We start from the raw sequence: 12,719 nt of genomic DNA, 5'->3' as shown, positions 1-12,719 counted from the left end.
CAACACTGTCTACATGGTCACTAGCATTGATGCAAAGTACATTGTCCTGAATTAAGAGGCCAAAAAGTTCAAATGTGTCCATGCCAAAAATGTTCATAGCATTACTAGAGTGGAGCATATGGAAAGGCACTGTACATGTCCTTGCACCATACATGGCTTGCAAACTACACACGCCGAGCACTGAGATTTCCTGTCCAGTAAATGCAGTCAGTGTGGAATGTGAATGACGAAGTGGGGGCAAACCAAGCTAGTCATAGGTTGATTTGTTCAATAAGGAAACTGACACACCAGTGTCCAGCTGCAAGCGAACAGAATGTCCACAAATGTTCAAAGTCACAAAAAGTTTCCTCGCATCGTGCTGACTGTGAGAGGAAGTGTCTGGCAAAACTTGATTCACACAATGAGTTGTCGAAGCACGTGAAGCAGAAGCCTTTGAATTATTGATGTGAGTCATGATCATGGCGGTTGCTGTTGCGGTGACACCCACACGACACGTGAACAGGAGACAAGTTGTGAATTAGAGTTTTTCTTATTATGCACAGCTTGCACATGTCCTTCCTTTTACAAAAATATCACTGTGCTTGATGGGATGGCAACTGTCCCGTGGGTGGGCATGAAAGCAGTTCAGACATGATTTCAGTTTCTGAGTAGGTGCCAGGTTTGAACCATGTTTACGTGCGTGCGAGCAGTGCGGTGCAGCTGGCCGTGCTGGGGTTGGGTGTTCGAGCACATGTTGTGCTGCGCTAACAGTACACACACCCGTGATCATGTCGAACGTGGAAGTAGCCATGTCTAATGTGTCCTGCCTGGGTTTTTAAATTTGAGGATTTGTTCGCGGATGCGGTGATCCGCCACATTCTGTGCAATAGTGTCTCTAATCATTATATCCGCATATGAGCATCCACACGAGCAATTAAAGTCACAATCAGAAGTCAGTCCCTGAAGGTCCGCTAACCAAGATCTATTGGACTGAGTAGGGCCACGCTGGAAACGAAAGAATTTGTAGCGTGCAGCTACCACATTTACACTACCACGGAAGTGGAAGTTCAAAGCATCAATCACTTTGTCGTACGTTTTAGTTTCTGGGTGTGTGGTGGGAAACAATTTCAAGAGCACACGGTACAACACAACACTCACATTGGCAATGAAAAAAGCAAGCCGCTCTGTACTTGTTATGTTGTATGCTGCGAAGTGTGCCTCGAGCTGGGAGATGTATTCTGGCCAGTGTTCAACATCAGGATTGAAGGCACGAAATGGCGGTGCCGTCGGCAGTGGCATCAGTACAGGTGGTGGCATAGGAGATGCTGAAGTATCTGCAGTTTGTAGTGTGACCAGTCCATTAATGGCAGCAAGCAGCTGCATCATTTGCTGAGCCTGAAAACATACAAGATCAGACAGCGAAGCCTGTTCCTGTGGCGAAGCCATGGTTTACACAAATGAAAGTCTATATAGTGAAAGGTGGGAGCATGCAGATACAGTCAATCAATCACACGAGGGTATCACAAAAAAGCTAAAGCAGTACTGAACAAAAAAGGAAATGATAGGAAGGGAAAGGGGAGTCCTCGTCGCCAACTTTTGTATCCCGCCTGGAAGGCGGAACATGGGTAGGAGCAGAAGCAGGAAAAATATGTCGGTACTGCATGTAAGTAAAAGTGGTTTACTGATGCAAAAAGCAAGTTTATACATGGTTACATAACTTGCACAGATGAGCACAGTCTCAAGCTAAAGCTAAGTGTCCTGGCTGTCTGCTCTTGATCAAATGGGGAGAATCTCATGCAGAGCTCTTGGAGCTCTCCCGTTCCGGCTAGAGTGTACTGTCGTCGGTGTCTCATAGTGCCAACCTCTGAAACTATGCCATGGCATCACTGCTATCGATACCATAGAAACAAGCAAAAGAATTTTAATACAATAGTCCAAGGTTGTACTGCCAGTTAATAGTGTCCAACGGGCACAATATTTCAGTGATCAGACATGTTACCATCATCTGGTCACTGAGGAACTGAACTCTTGGCTGAATAATATCCTCTGCACCCACAAGCTGCTTGTCCATGACCATGCATCAGCAGTTGCAGGGAGACTAGTGTCAGCATCTGTGATAGCGATGATCTACCTGGATGCCAGATCCTTTTGTTTGCTGAGAGTATCCTTAATTAAACTCTGTGCTGGTTCCCATGCCTTGCTAAGATTGTAGCCACAATCTCAGCTAACGAGATCATCCCTGATGCCAATTTTTAGCCTCATTAATGACACTGCCCCAGTATCTGGAAGTCTGTGCCAAGATCCTGGTATGTTGGTACTCCATGATTCTCGAAGAAACAGGGCTCTGCAACCACTGACTTATTGGGAACAACAGTGCCTCTGACATTCTTGGCAACAATCTTTGATGGTGTGCACTGTCTGTCCAATACATGTCTTTCCATATTTACCCACTTGATGGAGTACGAACATACCTGGATCTTGATACAGACTTCCAAATACTGGTACAGCATCATTAGAGATGCAATAGAAATTCGCAACATGGATGATCTCATCAACTGAGATGGTGGCTATAATCTTAGCAAAGCTTGGGAACAAGCACTGAGTTTCTTAAGAAGACTCTCAGCAACCAAAAAGGTCTGGCAGCCAGCCTGGATAGAGAACTTACCGGTATGTCAATGCTGATGCAGCATCTCTATGACTGCTGATGTGTGGCTGCAAGTGCAGACCATGGAGGGAGCAGCTTGTGGGAGCAGGGGATATTAGGCAGCTGCGCACCGATGAGGAGATGTATTGCAGCATGAAGAAATTCAACAACCTGTGCAACAAAAGGTGCCTTTGCTGAGTGCTCTTTTAGTTTCTGAAGAGATGTCATGCCCAGCATGTTATATTGAACTGAACTTTGCTAAGGTCATGCATCACATCAATCCTGCAGTAGCCAGGATTATTAAGAAACAGGCCAGCCTTGCTTTGGTATGTGAGAGAGTGTACTTTACCTGCCGGGGCCTTCATTACAACTCCCAGGAACTATTTACACTACATTTACAATTGGCCAACCTTTCTAGTTTGTGGACCTGGGATTATGTTTATCGTGTTCCACCCATAGGAAGGCCGCAGGATGCCAAATATCAAAATATATATACTAAGATGGTATCTGTCCTTTCGGACATGTCCGAAAGAACAGATACCACCGGTGACCATGCAGCTGTTCATTTCACTGTAATTTCATTCTAACGAGCTGCATGGTCACCGATGGTACCTGTTCTTTCGGACATGTCCGAAAGGACAGATACCATCATAGTATATATATATATACTATATATATATATATATATATATAGTTAAGGCTCACTGGCCACTTGACCATCTTCTTCTTCTGTGCGAATGCACAAATAGTGCCCGAACTCTTAGGGGAATTGGCAATGCACCGCGAGTAATGAGTATAATGGGCAGGGGCACTATGAATGTAGTGCGGGACAAAACGTTGTGAATGTAGGTTTCGTGGCAGGCGTGCCAGAGATAAATCCCTGCAGTCGCGCTATCCTCTGTGTCCTCGGTGGCTCAGATGGATAGAGCGTCTGCCATGTAAGCAGGAGATCCTGGGTTCGAGTCCCGGTCGGGGCACACATTTTCATCTGTCCCCGTTGACATATGTCAATGCCTGTAAGCAGCTAAGGGTGTTCATTTCATTGTAAATATCAAAATTATCTCATCTCTCTGGCAAACCATCACTGAAGGCCCCATGCAAAATGGTCATCAGTATGACCAATAGAGTTGAGTGACGACACGGTTTCAGTTTTGGAGAAGGGACCTAATTTTTCTCCTGCCCCTCTGTTCACACCGGTCACGGACATTGCCAGTGCAGTTGACAAATTGCAGCATGACTGTTGCCTGAAGCAGCTGAAGAAGCACATTGTGACACCTGCTGTGTTCTGATGAGAACTAAGCCTATGAAGTTGAGCATTACCAGCAGAGAAAGTGCCACTACTCGGGATCTGTGAGAGTGCCCTGAGATTGTCATCCCCCACTGACAAAGGCCATGCTGCTGCTGTTCTTTCACACAAGAACTTCACTGAAAAGATGCAGAGCCTGCTAGGTGACAACCCCTACAGGAAAATCAACTCTGACCCTACAAAGAAGGTAGAGAACAAGACTAGGGCTCTTCTCAAGGATATGGATTCATCAGAGTGAGTCACCAAAAAACTATTACCTCAAGAACCTGTACTGTGAAGACTTTTTGGAAGCCCTAAAGTTTGCAAAGATGGGGTGCCCCCCTTGCCAGCAACATTAGGCTCCTACATATTGCTAGCAAAATACCTGGTGGAAATACAAACCTCATATGTGGTTAAAGGCACCTATCATATCTGCAGTTCAATGAAGTTTGTAAAACATCTCATCAACTTTAGGGTGAAATACTCTGATATCTCAGAGAGTATTCACCAGGATACCTCTACGAGAGTCACTAGAGCTTGCTTATTGGTTAGAAATTTGGTGAGAATATCACCGACCTTTTCAAGCATGTCCTGACCTCTATGTGTTTTCTGTTTAATAGAGAATACTATGTGTAAACAGAAGGAGTCGTGATGGGCAGCCTGTGGTCATGAATTTGTATATGGAGAACTTTGAGGAGGAAGTATCAGCATCATCCAAATGGAAACCCACATGTTTTTTCTGTTATGTGGACGACACATTCATCATTGGGACCTATGGAAAGGACCAAATACTTGACATCCTTTCATGTTTGAGATCCATGCATCCCAACATCTAATTCACTATGGAGACCAAAGCAGGAGGAAGATTACCATTCCTGGACGTAATGGTCAAGAGAAGAGCTGATGGCAACCTGGGCCATGGTGTGTATTGGAAGAAAATACGTGATGACCCATATTTGCCCACACTTCACAGAGGGATGGGGTACTAAAAACACTTGTATTCAGGGTGTGCACCATTTCAGAAGCAGATTGTCTGCTTCAGGAGCTGGAACACCTCAGAACTGTATTTCAAAAGAACAGGTACCCAGAATGTATGGTATGAAAGTAACTCAGCCTCTTAGAAGGAAGTGAAAGACGTGCTAACATCTTATATACACAAATAACAATAAATTGGGCAACAGGAGAAGAGGGGTAGGAAATTACTACAAAGCAACTCCATTGTTAAGAAGGTAATATGTAACGCCTGAAAGGATAGGAATAATGTAAGGCTATTGGGAGAAAGAATATGAAATATTAAAGGGAAAATAATTTGAGGAAAGTGTTATGCAGGAGGATGTGAGCTGAAATCAAACGGTATTGGCAAGTAGGTCAGATGCTCCATGGTCCAGGATTAGGCAAGATGAACCTAGAGAAGGGATGGCCTTGACCCTTTAAAAAAATAGATAGGTGCACTCATAGGTGAAATGACCTATGCCTAGGTAAGGTGATCTCATGAACAAGATGACATTTACTGTAGTAGGGAGTAGATTAGACTTAGTACAGAACACTGACCCCTCAGATATTAGCAATAATGAAGGAGTATTTCCCTCTCTGAATGAAAGTAATGTATCAGTTCTTGTAAGAAATTAAGAGATGATATTCTAAAAGCATTCTCCAAATGGGAAAGCAGCATTAATCACACTGATACTTTTTTGCAGGTGAATAACAAAAAAGTTATAGATTGTGATGTATAGGATTTTAGGTGAAAAAGTCATACAGATTCTGAAATTTTTTGGAATATCGTTGCTCAGACAGGCAAATGAAAAATAAATTTTAAAGAAAAACGTTCTGAAAGATGTGCAGATGTGTACAAAGGTAGTAAAAATGTACTAAAATGGAATAATAAAGTTTCTATTTTCTCTTGTCCTTGAAAGAAAATAACAGAAGATTTATTAAAAGAAATATATGAAGTGTCACACTAAGTCTCAGTAATCAAATATTAAAAAGGCATAAATTTAAAATGGAGCAATACAAGCTCAATGTAAATGAATGATTCCAAAATCTTTTGCCTCTGTGTCATGATATGTAGTGTCACAGGCTAATATGCAGGAAAAAGTATGTCACATTCAAAGTGTAACTTAACCAGCAGAATATGTTGGAAAATTTCTTAATGTATGAGTTAGGCAAAAAGGCCAGACAGTCATTGTACCAGAAATGTGGGAAATTCTGTGCAGAGACAGGGTAATTCACAGATGCTGTATGTCCGGGGAGTGATAAGGGTGTTAAAACATCACCACCAGCTGTGATATGGGGCTGCTTACTCTGTGTCGGTGGCACACCAGAGATGAGTTCGACGCATGGAATAGTGCTGGAGGTGAAAATGCATGAACAGCTTCTTCTCTGTGCAGAGATATAAAATGATGTTGATTTGGACCTTGGGTGACAATCTGTCACATAGAGAACATCGTCTGCTCTGGCAATTGTAACATTAATCTGGTGTTCTGCAAGATGTTAATGTGAAATTTTGTTTATGATGTTGAAGAATACTTAATTTAAACTGATATCCATGTATTTGCTGAGATGGTGGCATTAGTTGGAGAACAGCTTCCTTACAACTCCATGCATAAACTGCCAGATCAAAAAGATCGATTAGTATGGCAGAGCGGAACTAAGTAGCAGGTCCAGTTCACTACTGTAAATGGCAACTATTTAAAGAAATTGTCAGTATTCAGAGCACCAGATGAGGTGGTTTATGCACCTGCATATACTACCTAATAAGTACAAGCATCAATCAAACCATTGTGACATTGCAGAGTTGAAAATCCTGGCTTAACACAGTGTCCACCCCCACACTGTTACAGTTTTTTTAAAAAGGTTACACAATGCTTTTGGGTCTTTTATGATATTACCATCTTATATAGTGCATAATGGTTTGCCATCCCTAGTTTTGGAGGTTTTTCAATGTCTACTGACCAGTTTCCATGAGTTTTTGTACGTCCATCCTTCTGACTGAAGGTTTGTGGTACTCCGGCCATTCACTTATGTAATAAAGTGAAACATCGGTAGCTATCCTTTTGAAGTTATTTATTATACAGCAACCAGTTTTGGTGATTCAGTACGCAATCTTCAGGCCTTAACAGACACTGAGGGGTTGAACAGCAATTGTATACACAATCCCATGAGTGGCCAACATCTATGAACTGGCTTCCGTAGACTACTGTAACAGCTATGTTGTATACAATGGATGCAGGTACAACATCACTGTAACTACAACATATGGTCTGAGTTTTATCTTCTTGAAGAACACACCATCATGCACAACAAACTGTAGCTGCATTGCAAATAATCTGAAATCCTTGTCAGCAGCTTGCACTGCTTGTCACTCAACAATGGAGTGAGTAATGTTCATAATACACCAATCTCATTACAAGAAGTGCAATATTTAGGGCATGTGACCAGTTTTTATGGAGCATGGACAGACCATAGTTTAGTGAAGGCCTTACAAGATTGTTCAATATCTTATGTGGAGAAGGAGTTGCAACCATTTTTTGGATTAGCAAATTGCTATAGAATGTTTATCCCAAAATTTGCAGAAATTGTGCAACCTCTCATTCACTTGTTGAAAAAAGTTGCAAAAGACCATTGTGCATCAGAGTGTGAAAATGTGTTCGAAAAACTGAAAGGATTGTTGACAACTAACACCGTGTTTTTCCAAATTATGAAAAAGTGTTCATATTGTCTTATGATGTTTATAAGTCATGGAGTATGTAGGGTGGAAAATTTAGTTCCTTATGCCTCACACCAGTTGAATAAAGCAGACAGAAATCATCCCGCCATGGAGAAGGAAATGCTGAGCCTCATTTATGGTGTGATATACATCTGATGTCATTTGCATGGTGTAAAATTTGAAGTGATAATGGATCTTGTGGCTTTAAAGTGGTTATTTGGTTCAAAGGATCCATCTAGTAGACTAAAGCATTGGGCACTTGGAATTGGATACACATCAATAATTGTACGACTACTACGATATCCGTAGTCACAGCAAAAATGATAAGCCCTCATTCTATCCACACTTTTTTTTGGCACACTCTTCACTGGTGCTCCCCAAGGAGAGGTACTTTTTTCAATAATGGGTGCCATAGATGTTAGTGAATGACCTCCTCCATCACAGGTGGTAGATGATGAGGCACATGTTATGGTTTATGGTACATGGTGACCCATTCCCAGTTGGAATTCTGTGTTACATCACCAGGGTTACTGGCAAAGAGCCGCAAGGATTAAACAGGTCCTCGAACTCTACTAATAATCTCTACATTGCTAGTTTTGCTATTTCACTTTCTGCCATAATGCAGTTATGCATAGGGTCCAAACTCATCCTATCAATATTACTTTCTTTTCAGATCTCTAAATTGCTAATCAACAAACCCTTAGACAAGCTCATGCCTTCAATGCCAAAATTATAATACTGATGGGCACCACCTTCTCATTATCTGTCTGCCATTGTTGTTATTGTTGTGGTCTTCAGTCCAGAGACTGGTTTGATGCAGCTCTCTATGCTACTCTATCCTGTGCAAGCCTCATCTCTGAGTAACTACTGAATCTACTTAGTGTATTCATTTCTTGGTCCCCCTCTACGATTTGACCCTCCATACTTCCCTCCAGCACTAAGTTGGTGATCTCTTAATGCCTCAGAATGTGTCGTACCAACCAATTCCTTCTTATAGTCATGTTGTGCCACAAATTCCTCTACTCCCTAATTCTATTCATTAGTTACATGATCTACCCATCTAAACATCAGCAGTCTTCTGTAGCACCACATTTCAAAAGCGTCTATTCTCTTCTTGTCTAAACTATTTATCATCCATGTTTCACTTCCATACATGGCTACACTCCATACAAATACTTTCAGAAAGACTTCCTGACACTTAAATCTATATTCAATGTTAACAAATTTCTCTTCATCAGAAACGCTTTCCTTACTGTAGCCAGTCTACATTTTATGTCTCTCTACTTCAACCATCATCAGTTATTTTGCTTCCCAAATAGCAAAACTCCTCTACTACTTTAAGTGTCTCATTTCCTAATCTGAATCCCTCAGGATCACCTGATATAATTCAACTGCATTCCATTATCCTCATTTTGATTTTGTTGATGTTCATCTTATATCCTCCTTTCAAGACACTGTCCATTCTGTTCAACTGCTCTTCCATGACCTTTGCTGTTTCCAATAGGATTACAATGTCATTGTCAAGCCTCAATGTTTTTATTTCTTTTCCCTGGATTTTAATTTCTACTCCAAATTTTTCTTTTGTTTCCTTTACTACTTGCTCAATATACAGATTGAATAACATTGGGGATAAGCTACGGCCCTGTCTCACTCTCTTCTCAACCACTGCTTCCCTGTCATGCCCCTCAGCTCTTACAATTGTTTCTGTACAAATTGTAAATAGCCTTTTGCTCCCTGTATTTTAACCCTACCACCTTCAGACTTTGAAAGAGAGTATTCCAGTAAACTTTGTCAAAAACTTTCTCTACGTCTACAAATGCTAGAAATGTAGCTTTGCCTTTCCTTAAGCTATCTTCTAAGATAAGTTGTAGGGTCAGTATCTGCCATATGCATACAAAACTCCTGCATACATAACAACATGCTTTATCGAATTAATCATTCTCTCGCACTGGCTCAACCACACAAATACGTTTATTGCTAATTCAGTCCCTACGCTCACCCACAACAGTTTTCCTGTATCCTGCAGTACTTCATCACGCAAACTAATCATCAGTGATCTTGCACATAGCTTAATTGCTTGATATTTCCAGAGAGAAAACTTCGTTGCAGAATGGCTCTGACAACAGTTTTCCCAGATGAAATGATGTCCCACTGAGTTCTGCTATACATTGTCCAAGGGCAGTTTTAGCATAGTGATTATATTGGAAATTTAATCCTAAGATCATTCAGTAGCCATCACTGATATGAGGCAAAACTTCCATACATAATGGGAAATATTTTGCCCTGACCTGAAAACTCAATATCAATGATCCCAGTGAATGTGTGTCATTACCATGCCTTCCACATAACTCATATGATGATGGGTTAAACTGCTTTTTTCCCATGAGGTCAAAACTTGCCATAGACATGTATGTATCTGTGTCCAACAAAAACTTGTGTTCCTTTCTATCCACTACTGCAGTTAAGCAAAATTCCACGTCCTCATAAATTTCAGTTGTGTTAAAATTTACTGAGAGTGCCTCTCAGTGACCTTGGGACCCCAATAGCTGTTTAAGAGTTGGCTATTCTCATTCCATACCTTCCTAACTGCCCCCTTTTCTGCCAAAAATCCTGCTCCCAATGTCCAAGTTTTTCTACAAGACCTACACTGTGGCTTCTGGCAGTCTCACTGTATGTGGCCTGATAGATCACAATTGTAACATTTGTTGCCAGAGGATAAAAACTCCCTTTTTATCACAGATTCAGGCCACTGTGTCTATCTCTTCTAAGGCTAGTGCCATTCCTATTACCACAGCCAAACTGTTAGGAAATTCTGCCCACACCTTCCTTGACACATTGGATGGTGACCCCCACAAAAATGCAACTAACATCCTTTGCTCCACTTTCAGCAGAAGAACCTTATTCATGTGATCACTCTCTGTGAACTCATACATACTGACAGTGAATTTTCTTATCTATCCACAAAACTTTCAATGGATTCACCCTATCTTTGTGACACACTATTAAACTGCTCCCAATAATGCTGGCAACTCTTTTGCTTCCTATAATGCTGCAATAAGCCTCTCTTAAGCACTTTGAATGTTTGAGCATTTCTTAACCCCTCTTGATCATTGTATAATTTTTTGCATCTCCTACTGAAGATAATTTAGTTGTATTGTCCCTCTGACCAACAGCCGTCCTTCACAACTGTCAACAGGTTGCCCACAAATGCTAACACATCCTATCCTGCTTTACCCAAAAATGGAGAAACTAGGGTAACAGTACTACTGTCTAGGATGCATACCAATAAACTGGACAAGGCTCTGTCTGTTTTTAATCTGCCCTCACTTAAGCCACTTGTTCTAACAAAGACTGGACCACCTCTGCAGTGATAACCACTTGTTCACCTGGTTCACTAATTGTAAAGCCTGTGTCTATAACAATACAAAAAATATACTAGGAAAAATACCACAGGAAAGGACTTTCTATTAACCTTCCACAAATATTTTCTAATCCTTATGTCTGAGTACCACCATGCACAATCTCTAAATTCACTACCAAACTAAAATCATCACCTAAGTCCACTTTCATGAATCTGACACGGAAACCAACTTTCCAGTCTAACTGATATGATGCAGAGTGTGCACTATCAATGCCTTGACAGTCATGAAATCAGTAGTGCTTCCTCAGCAATTGAAATCTTTATTCATTGAGACTCTTGGCTGATGGCAGTGACTCAAAGCTATGGACAGGCATTGACCCTGTGGCCCTCAGTGAAGGAGAGCACTGTTGTGACGACAGCAGTTGATGCTCCAATCAGCAAAGCACTCTGGTGTGGTGGCCTTGCATGATAACAATTGCCAAGTGGTGCTGTGTCGAATGCTGACAAACCATGGCTGCCAGTGAATGGGATGTGCTAACAAGGGTGGCAGATGCTGTCAGCAGCATAGAGATGAGGCAGAATGGTTCCCCAATCATAGGACCTCTGTGTAGGATGCACTGTCGGTGGCCTGTGGATATAAGTCTGTGTTAGCAGAATGGATGTACAAGGTCCGTTCAAACAATTCAGGAACTCTGTCCACAAAATTTTTCTATGCTTACCTTTTACTTATTGTGCATGGTCGAAATACTCTCCTCCACAATTGATACACCACTCCCAATGCTGTTTCCACTTCCAGAAGCAGTCTTGGTATGCCTCTTGCTGGATCGCATGAAACGCCATCTACGAGTTCTCTTTTATCTAATCTATCATTGCAAATCTTCACCATTTCAATGGGGTTTTCAAATTTTAAAATAAAGAAGAGTCTGCAGGGACCAGTTCCAAAGAGTAAGAGGATGAGGACAGAAAAGTGATTTATTTTTTTGTGTAATAGTCACATACCGACAGGGATGAATGTGCGGGTGTGTCGTCATGATGCAAGAGCCATGAATTGTCTCGCCACATTTCAGGCCCTTTCCCTCTCAGATTTTCTTGCAGGCATCACACAACACATCCTGATAGTACCATTTTTGGCCATAGGGGTAGGTCTTGGCCCATCTGACTGGTTAGCCTGCTAGTTAGCGATAAATAATGCATAACGATATCTCCAATGCTGAGATGACAAGATCTTTATTTGTTCATTTGACAATTAATACAGGACGTCTTTTAGATGCAGTGTACATCAAGGCAAGACTCACGCAAAAACAAATAAGTGACTTGTTGACTGGTTACTAAAGAATTAACATCTAGAAAAGAAGGTACTTAGAATTAACATGGAGAAAATAAGAACATGTAATGAACTGTACAGGGTGATTCAAAAAGAATACCACAACTTTAGGAATTTAAAACTCTGCAACAACAAAAGGCAGAGCTAAGCACTATCTGTCGGCGAATTAAGGGAGCTATAAAGTTTCATTTAGTTGTACATTTGTTCGCTTGAGGCGCTGTTGACTAGGCGTCAGCGTCAGTTGATGCTAAGATGGTGACCGCTCAACAGAAAGCTTTTTGTGTTATTGAGTACGGCAGAAGTGAATCGACGACAGTTGTTCAGCGTGCATTTCGAACGAAGTATGATGTTAAACCTCCTGATAGGTGGTGTATTAAACGTTGGTATAAACAGTTTACAGAGAATGGGTGTTTGTGCAAA

General features: G+C 41.4%; 1 non-coding gene across 1 annotated transcript; it reads left to right on the top strand.

Moving 5' to 3' along the window:
• Positions 1-3,526: 3,526 nt before the first annotated feature.
• On the top strand, positions 3,527-3,600 carry Trnat-ugu. The gene has a single exon. It is a non-coding gene; the product is annotated as a tRNA-Thr (tRNA).
• The last annotated feature ends 9,119 nt before the right edge of the window (positions 3,601-12,719 follow it).

Source organism: Schistocerca americana, chromosome 1 (genome assembly GCF_021461395.2).
Source record: "Schistocerca americana isolate TAMUIC-IGC-003095 chromosome 1, iqSchAmer2.1, whole genome shotgun sequence".
In the NCBI taxonomy this organism is placed as follows: domain Eukaryota; kingdom Metazoa; phylum Arthropoda; class Insecta; order Orthoptera; family Acrididae; genus Schistocerca; species Schistocerca americana.
Note: the sequence above shows the minus strand (reverse complement) of the source record. Positions and strands in the feature narration are given on the sequence as shown.